The following is an 8,688-nucleotide window of genomic DNA, read 5'->3' on the forward strand; positions in this document are numbered from 1 at the left end:
GACTGTTTCCTGTTTCCTGTTTCCTGATTTTTTTTTTTTCTATAAGAGGACCTTTAACCGATGTTCTAGTTATAGGTCCTCTTATAGAAAAAATCAGGAAACTTTTTAAATTACTCAGCCAACACTCGAAAATCTCCCATTCATCCATATTGACCGAAAAGCTCTAACAGAGCTACTTCAACTTAGCCGCATCTAATCCTTCCAAATGCAGCAAGAGTTGGTAGTACATGAGCAAAACTGCAACAGGCACTCCGGAAAACAAAGATTGCAAACAAAAAGAAACTACCCAGCCAGGGCTAGTGCCCTTACTTTAGCCATCATCAACACAGTTCACCAAACCGAATTTAATCCATTCGGCAAACACATCTGGTTCGGGAAAGTGTAACCGTAACGTAAGTTGGAAAAAAGAGAGAGAAAAACAACGAAGTATAAAATCCCCCTCGGCGAAAGCGCAAGAAATCGGTCAATATTTACAATCGACTTATGATTTGCAAACAACTTCGTTTTGGATTTTTTTTTCTATATTTAAGTCCGATGTTGACAAAGTTGGATGCAAGAGAAAGGGATTTTGCTTTAAAATTATGTAGGAAGAAAAACCAATTGCCAACAACTGGTTGAGTACCCTATGAAGAACGTTCACCCTGTAATTTGAGTTACCCCACGAATTTGGAAAAAGTAAAAGTGTGCCATGGATGAAAATTTTCAAAAGATTCAAATACCATCAACATTTCGACTGGTGAAGGCGCAAAATTTCAAGCTCCAATAAAAATCAAAAATCCTTCGGGAGGTAGCTGAGAGAAACATCAAAACTAGAATTTCCGGAACTCCGAAGCTAAGCCAAGTTAATCAAAAACCCTCAAAATGTGTGATCCGTGCAACGTTCCCTGTGACTTCATCTGCTGCCCAGCTATCTGCCCGCCGTGTGGCCCGTGTGGACCCTGTGGCCCCTGCGGTCCTTGTGGTCCTTGCGGTCCTTGTGGCCCGTGTGGACCTTCCTGCGGCCCTTGCGGACCTTGTGGTCCTTGCGGTCCCTGTGGGCCATGTGGTCCCTGCGGTCCCTGTGGTCCCTGTGGTCCCTGTGGCCCTTGTGGACCTTGTGGGCCTTGCTGTGGTCCTTGCGGTCCATGTGGTCCCTGTGGACCTTGCTGATGCTCCGACCTCCGGTCGTACATGTCCTCGCTAAGGTTACAAGCGCAAACTTTGGAAAATTGCTGTGTCTGAACGATTTTTTTTCTATCAAAGCAGGTCCTGCCAGCAAACGGAGCAACAACACATCATTCAAACTTCAAACTTGGCTGGAAGCGGAAGCAAAATTTAGGGTCCCCAAAAGCTCCTTGAATCTTAAAAAAAAACTTTAAAAGCAATAGCAAACCAGGTAACTTTGAAAGTTTTTTTTTTCTAGCAAGTGAACCCAACATATTTCCTTACCCCCCATTAAGATACGAAATGCCCTGCGGACCGTGTGCCCCCTGCAGACCTTGTGGTCCGTGTGCCCCTTGTGGACCTTGCGGTCCATGTGGGCCTTGTGGACCCTGTGGACCCTTTGGACCCTGTGGACCCTGTGGACCCTGTGGACCTTGCAGTCCCTGCGGTCCTTGCGGCCCTTGTGGTTCCTGTCCCCGGCCTCCGGTCAGCTTGTGTGAGTGTATGGCCCGGCAGTACAGCCCTTACGGATCTTTCTAGAGAGCCCCGAACGGATTGAATCGTGTTTCGTCTTAATGTGAAGTGATCTAAAAAAAATATCAGCTTTTCCAAAAAGTAATGAATAAATGTTGGGAGCCTTAGTGAATTAATTATGGTGTTTTTTTTATCACCGAATCGAATGAGTCCTAAATTCCAAACAAAATGTAAAAGGTTTGAAAAAATTAGAAAGCGGTTTGATAACTCAAAAAAAAAATTTTTTTTAATCAATTGGGCTACATCTAACAATCTTTAAAGATTTCAATGTTCCAGAAGAAATTTAAATTCATGATTGCCAAGACGAGTACAGAATGATTTCATTTTCAAACTTTAAAAAATGACATTCCAGATTTTCACTTGGAGATTTTCAGCTCTAGATTCAAACTTCAAGATTTAAACTCGATTTTTTTTCATGATTTTTAATTCAAGATTTTTACATGAAGATTTTTCTTCAAAATTTTGAATTCAAGATTTTTCATAGCAAGATTTATACTTTTAATACTATTTATACTAAAAGATTGCCACAGCAAGATTTTTACTTCAAAATTCTTTCTGCAAGATTTTCACTGCAAGATTTTTATTTCACAATGTCCACTGCAAAATATTCATTGCAAGGTTTTTCACTGAATGATTATCAATGAAACATTTTCAATGCAAGATTTTCTCTGCATGATTTCTAGAACAAGATTTTTACTGCAAGATTCTCACTTCAAGATGAAAGTGTTTTAAAGATTTGCATTTCAAGATTTTTAAATAAAAAATTTCACTCCAAGATTTTCCCTGCAAGATTGTCACTGCAAGATTTTCACTGCAAAATTTTCACTGCAAGATTTTCACAGCATTGAAAATTTTAACTGGAATATTTTTATTTTAAGATTTCCATTGCAAGATTCGCACTGCACAATTTAAACTGCAAGTTTTCACTGCAAGATTCCACTTTAAAATTTTTACTTAGATTTCAAGATTTTCACTTAAAGATTTTTACTTGGAGATTTTAACTCAAATATTTTTATAACGAGATTTTCACTGCTTGATTTTTACTTCACAATTTTCTCTGTAAGATTTCCATTGCAAGATTTTCACTGCAATATTTTCTCAGAAAGATTTCCACAGCAAGATTTTAACCTCAAGATTTATACCGCAAGATTTTTACTAAAAGATTTTAAATTGAACATTTTTAATGAAAAATTCTAACTCAAATATTTTTTTATCAAGATTTTGACTGCAAGACTTTCATTTCACAATTTTCACTGCAAGATTTTCATTGCAAGATTTTCACTGCAAGTTTCTAAATGCAAGATTTTACTGCTAGATTTTCACAGAAAGATTTTCACTGCAAAATTTTTACTTAAAGATATTAAATTGAAGATTTTTAATTGAAGATTTTTACTCAAATATTCAAATATCAAGATTTCCACTGCAAGATTTTCACAGCAACATTTTAATTCCACAATTTCTACTGTAAGATTTTCACTGCAAGATTTTTACTCCACAATTTTTCCTGCTAAATTTTTATTGCAAGATTTTCACTGCAAAGTTTCACTTCAAGCATATCATTTTAAGATTTTAAATTTAGACTTTTCACTTCAGGATTTTTAATTTAGAATTTTAACTACAGCATTTTCACTGTATGATTTTTACTTAAAAATTTTAAATTGAAGTTGTCAACTTAAAATTACTATATCAAGATTTTTATTGCACGGTCTTCACTGCAAGATTTGAAATGCAAGATTTTACTGCAAGATTTTTACTGCAAGATTTTCACTGCAAGATTTTTACTTAAAGATTTTAACTTCAAAATTTTCACTTAACTTATTTCATTCCAAGATTTTCATATCAACATTTCCACTGCAAGATTTTCGCCTAAGGATTTAACTTGAAAAATATTAGATTTTTACTTCAAAATTTTCACTTGAAGTGTTTCATTTCAAGATTTTTACATCAAGATTTTCACAGCAAGATTTCACTGCAAGATTTTCACTTGAAAATTTCACTATAAGATTTAAACTAAGATTTTTACTTCAATATTTTCACTGCAAGATTTTCTCTGCCGTATTTTAACCTCAAAATTTATACAGCAAGATTTTCACTGCAAAATTTCACTGCAAGATTTGAACTACAAGATATTTACCGCAAAATTTCTCTGCAAGATTTCACTGCAAGATTTTACTGCAAGATTTTTATTTAAAGATTTGAAATTGAAGATTTCTATTTGAAGATTTTAACTCAAATATTTTTATATCAAGATTTCCACTGCAAAATTTTAACTTCAAAATTCTTACTCCAAATTTTAACTTCACAATTTTCTCTGCAAAATTTTCATTGCAAAATTTTCACTGCAAGATTTTTACTGTTAGATTTTCATTGCAAGATTTTCTCTGCAAGATTTTCTCTGCAAGATTTCCAATGCAGGATTTCCATTTCAAGATTTTTACATCAGAATTTCCACCGCATGATTTTCACTGCACAATATAAACTGCTATATTTTCACTGCAAGATTTCACAATAGGATTTTTATTTAAATTTTTATTTCAAGATTTTCACTGCAAGATTTTATTTGCATTATTTTTACCGCAAGATTTTCACTGCAAAATTTTTACTTCAAAATTTTACTTCCAAATTTTTACTTCAAAATTTTTATTCGAAAATGTTAAATTCATTATTTTCACTTAAAGTTTTCCATTCTAAGATTTACACTGTTAGATTTTCAAAGCAAGATTTTTGCTGCACAATTTTCACTGAACGATTTTTATTTCAACATTTTCATTTGAAGATTCCATTTAAAGATTTTTATAATTAGATTTCCACTGCAAGATTTTCACAGCAAGATTTTCACTTCAAGATTTCCACTGCATGATTTTTACAGCAAGATTTTCATTGCAAGAATTTCACTGTAAGATTTTTACTGCATGATTAAATATTGTAAGATTTTACTGAAAGATGGTCACTGCAAGATATTCGCTGCATGATTTTCACTGCCGGATTTTCACTGCAAGATTTTTACAAAAAGATTTTTCTGAATGATTTTCATTTCAAGATTTTTATATCAAGATTTCCACTGCAAGATTTTCGCAGAAAGATTTTAACTTGAAAATTTTCAATTAAAGATGTTTATATCAAGATTTTATGTCAAGATTTATTTTAAGGTTTTCAATTCCAAATTTGTAATTCAATATTTTTACTTCAAGATTTTCACTTGAAGTTTTTCATTTCGAGGTTTTCTCATCAAGATTTTCGATGCTAGATTTTCACTGCAAGATTTTCACTGCTATATTTCACTTCAAGGTTTTCGGTAAAAGATTTTCAATTACTTTACTTCAGGATTTTAAATTTAGTGTTTTCACTTCAGGATTTTTAATCAGAATTCCACTACCAGATATTTACTTCCAAATATTTACTTCCTCTGAAAATATTGGTAGCAAGGATATTTAATTAAATATATCAACATTGGGATTTTCACTTTAACAAATCAATTTATCTTTTGGTCGAGCTCTAGCCAAAATTTTAATCATTTTCTTCTCAAGATGTTTGAATTAAAATTTCTGGATCATGATTTTTGTCCTGAATTTGCTATGCTAGAAATTCCATCCAACTTTTTCAGAAGAAGCCTACCCATCCGAAATTTCCTATTCAAGATTTTCCTTACAAGTTTGTCAGTCCAAAATAAGATTTTCAGACCATGATTATGTCGCAAATATTCTGTCTGATCAGAGATTCATTTGAAGATATGCTGGAGACAAGTTATGTTTTAAATTTTTTTAATGACCTCTAAATGGTCAAAATTTTCTACAAAATATTTTCATTCGAAGGTTTTTTAAATAAAAGCTTGTTCAAGACTTTTAGTGCTAGATTTTTTGTCCAGGCTCTTAAGCCAAGATTAAGCGTGTTATTGTTAAAAACTTAGGGTTCACAATTTTCAGGTCACATTTTCCTGAACAATACTTTCAGTTCAAGTTTTTCAGTATAAGATTTTCGGTGCAAGCTTTCCAGTTCTATATTTATAATGCATGATTATCGGTCCAAAATTTTTAATCCAAGATATTCAGTACTAAGATTAAAATACCAAAACTTCTCGGTCAAGTTTTTCTGATCAAAATTTTTACTTCAAGATTTGTGGTAAAAACATACAGAAGAAATTTCAATCAAAAATTTTCAGTAGGAGAATTTCTTAATTTTTTTGGCTTTGATTTTCTGGCAAGAATTCGCAGTCCTAGATTTTCAGTGTAGGATGTTCGGGTTCAAGATTTCCAGGACAAAATTTTCAGCTAACATTCTGAGACTTCAAAAAGTGCATAATTTTTAGTCCTATATCATCAATCCAAGATTTAAATCTCAGATTTTAATTCATGTAATCCTAAATATTTGACGCTTAATTTTTGATGATCAAAAAAATCTTCGTTTGGGAATCTTTGTCTTAAAGCAATTTTCAATCCTTCATTTTCAATTTCAGGTATTCAATCCTAAATTTCTAACCCATATCATGATATGGTTCCTTTCCAAGATTTTAGGCAGTGATTTTCAGTTTCAGATATTTTTCTCGTATATTCTTATTCTAAATTGAGGTTGCCAGAATTTTTACAGCACGCAAAGGTTCTGGACAAATCCAGAGAATTTAAAAAAAAACTCGGCAAGTCCCGGGCATTTGATTTAAAAATTGACGACGAATCCTAGAAACTATTTAACAAAAATCAAGAAAAAAAATTAAAAAAATCATGAAAACTCAACGACAGATTTTAAATAATGGTTTTGGCTTCCGAAACACCTTTCATGATTATTTTCATAAAACTTGCTTAATAAAAATCCATTTTGGAGGCAGAAATAAAAATAAAATTTAAAACAAATTTTGTTTTTTTTTTATTTGCTAAATATAGTGAATTAATCTGGCCATTTTTCAATGAAATTAAGCAGATGATTCTTATTCTAGATTAAGGTTGCCAGAATTTTTACAACACGTATCTTGGCTGGAAAATCCGGACAATTTTATATGAAAATCTGGCAAAATCTGGGCAAATTTGATTTCAATATTGACGACCAAAAATCCAGGCAATATAGTGAAAAATTTTGCCAAATCCTTGGTATTATTAAATAGAAGTTAAAATGAAATGAAAAATATTTTTTATAAAAACTCATCGACAGTTTTAAAATTTTAGTTTTGGCTTCCAAAACATCTTTCAGTTTTTTTTTTTTTTTTCATAAAACTTGCTAGAAAATTTCGTTTTGGAGGCATAAATTTTAAAAAAATTACCACAAAATTTGATTTTTTTTGTTTCATTTGCAAAGTCAAGTGAATAAATCTGGGCGAGATCCGGAATTTTTTTTTCAAATAAAATCCAGATAACTAGACCGGTCCGAACTGTTACCAACTTTTGTATTTAAGATTCGGGAAAACCCGGATAAAACCGGGCAATCTGGCAATCTTATTCTAGGATGCAAATCCTGAACACCCAAAGCTACTCATGATTTTTCATTAATTTTTTTTTTTTTCAATTTTCATATCAGGCGAAGATTTGTGGTCCAAAACTCTTCATCCTCTAGGCTGAAACCAAAAACGTTGATATTTGACATCCTAAATATTTATAGTTTTTCCAGATATTGTCAGTTTATGATTTGCAATCCTAAATTCGTCATTTTTGATCCTAGAAAGACGGTCAGACCAAGATTTCTAGTTCTAGATATTTATAGATATTGTTATTTGGACCAAGGTTTCGATCTTATGCCTGATACCTGAGAATTCAATCTTAATTCTCATTCAAAATTTTAGTCCAAGATTTTACGATTCAAGTTTTCAGACGAAAATTCTCGATTCTTAGATATTTTGATCGAAGTTCTTGATACTAGATTTGGCTTCTAAATCTCCATCTAAGATTGCAGTCTAGGACTTGTATTCAAGATTGGTGTCCAACGTTTTTTCTCTTTCATTATTGAGTGTTAATTTATAAATTATTGTTTTCATGGGATTTGAACTTGACGAAGTGAATAACTTGAGACTGATTATACTGAGTTTTTGGAATAGAAAAAATTATAGGTTGAAATTTTTGATGAATAAATATTCCTGAAAATCTGGAAAAAAGCGTTTTGTTTGACTATAAAACTAAAAGCAACCAACTCAAATTGGATTAAGTTTAAAACTTAGAACTAATTTTTTAAGATTTTTGTTGAAAAATATTCACTAAACTGTATTTTAGGAAATATTATATTTTTGATAAATACTGTCAAAACACAAAACACTCAAATGTTATGTTCGATACACTTTCGTCAAAGCTTAAGTCAAAGAACTGATTTTAGGTTTTTTATGTTTTTTTTCAATTCACTTCAATAAAATCATGGACTTCAGTTTAGAATTCAAAGAACACGGCTTTCTATCCAGTATCATAAGTTATTTTCTTAAGAAATCCAATATGAATTCAAGATCCAAGAGATCCTATAGAAAAAGCTTTAGATTTCTCTGCAAGATTATCAGTTCCAAAATAGAATCGTAATGTTTTTCCAATGCATTTTCAACTTCAGTTAATTATTCCTTGTTTTAAGAATTTGAATAAAATTCCGTTACAGATTTAAAAACAAGTTTTGATTCTAAAGGTCAATTCAATATTAAAATTTGAAAATACAGGCTTTGATTTCGAATTAGGATTCCGTTTCTTGATTCTGATACTAATTTCAAAATTTTTGACAGGATTTAATCCACATGTTTAGTCGACGATTTCATATTTCAGTATACGTTTTTTTTTAATTAAATTTCAGAAATTTCAATTGGCAGACATTTTGTGATTTTTTTCAAAAAATAACTTTGACCGAGGAATTTGGTCGAGAAATTTTGATGAGAACTCAGATGGTCGGAAGCTTTTTCCAAGTCGTAGGTTGTGAATTTTGATAAAAAAAACATTTTCAGTCGAGTATTTTAATCGAAAACTTAAGTTCAGGATTTTAGTCGAGGACTTAATTCAATGATTTTAGTCGAGGATTTTGATCAAGAAGTTTAGTTGAGGACTTTAGTCGAAATCTTAGTAT

At 31.6% G+C, this 8,688-nt stretch overlaps 1 long non-coding RNA gene across 1 annotated transcript; it reads left to right on the forward strand.

Moving 5' to 3' along the window:
- The first annotated feature begins 721 nt into the window (after positions 1-721).
- Positions 722-1,793, forward strand: LOC129749784 (uncharacterized). The gene is made up of 3 exons (XR_008738160.1): positions 722-1,184; positions 1,246-1,375; positions 1,440-1,793. It is a non-coding gene; the product is annotated as an uncharacterized LOC129749784 (long non-coding RNA).
- Positions 1,794-8,688: the final 6,895 nt, after the last annotated feature.

Source organism: Uranotaenia lowii, chromosome 2 (assembly GCF_029784155.1).
Source record: "Uranotaenia lowii strain MFRU-FL chromosome 2, ASM2978415v1, whole genome shotgun sequence".
Taxonomy (NCBI): Eukaryota; Metazoa; Arthropoda; class Insecta; order Diptera; family Culicidae; genus Uranotaenia; species Uranotaenia lowii.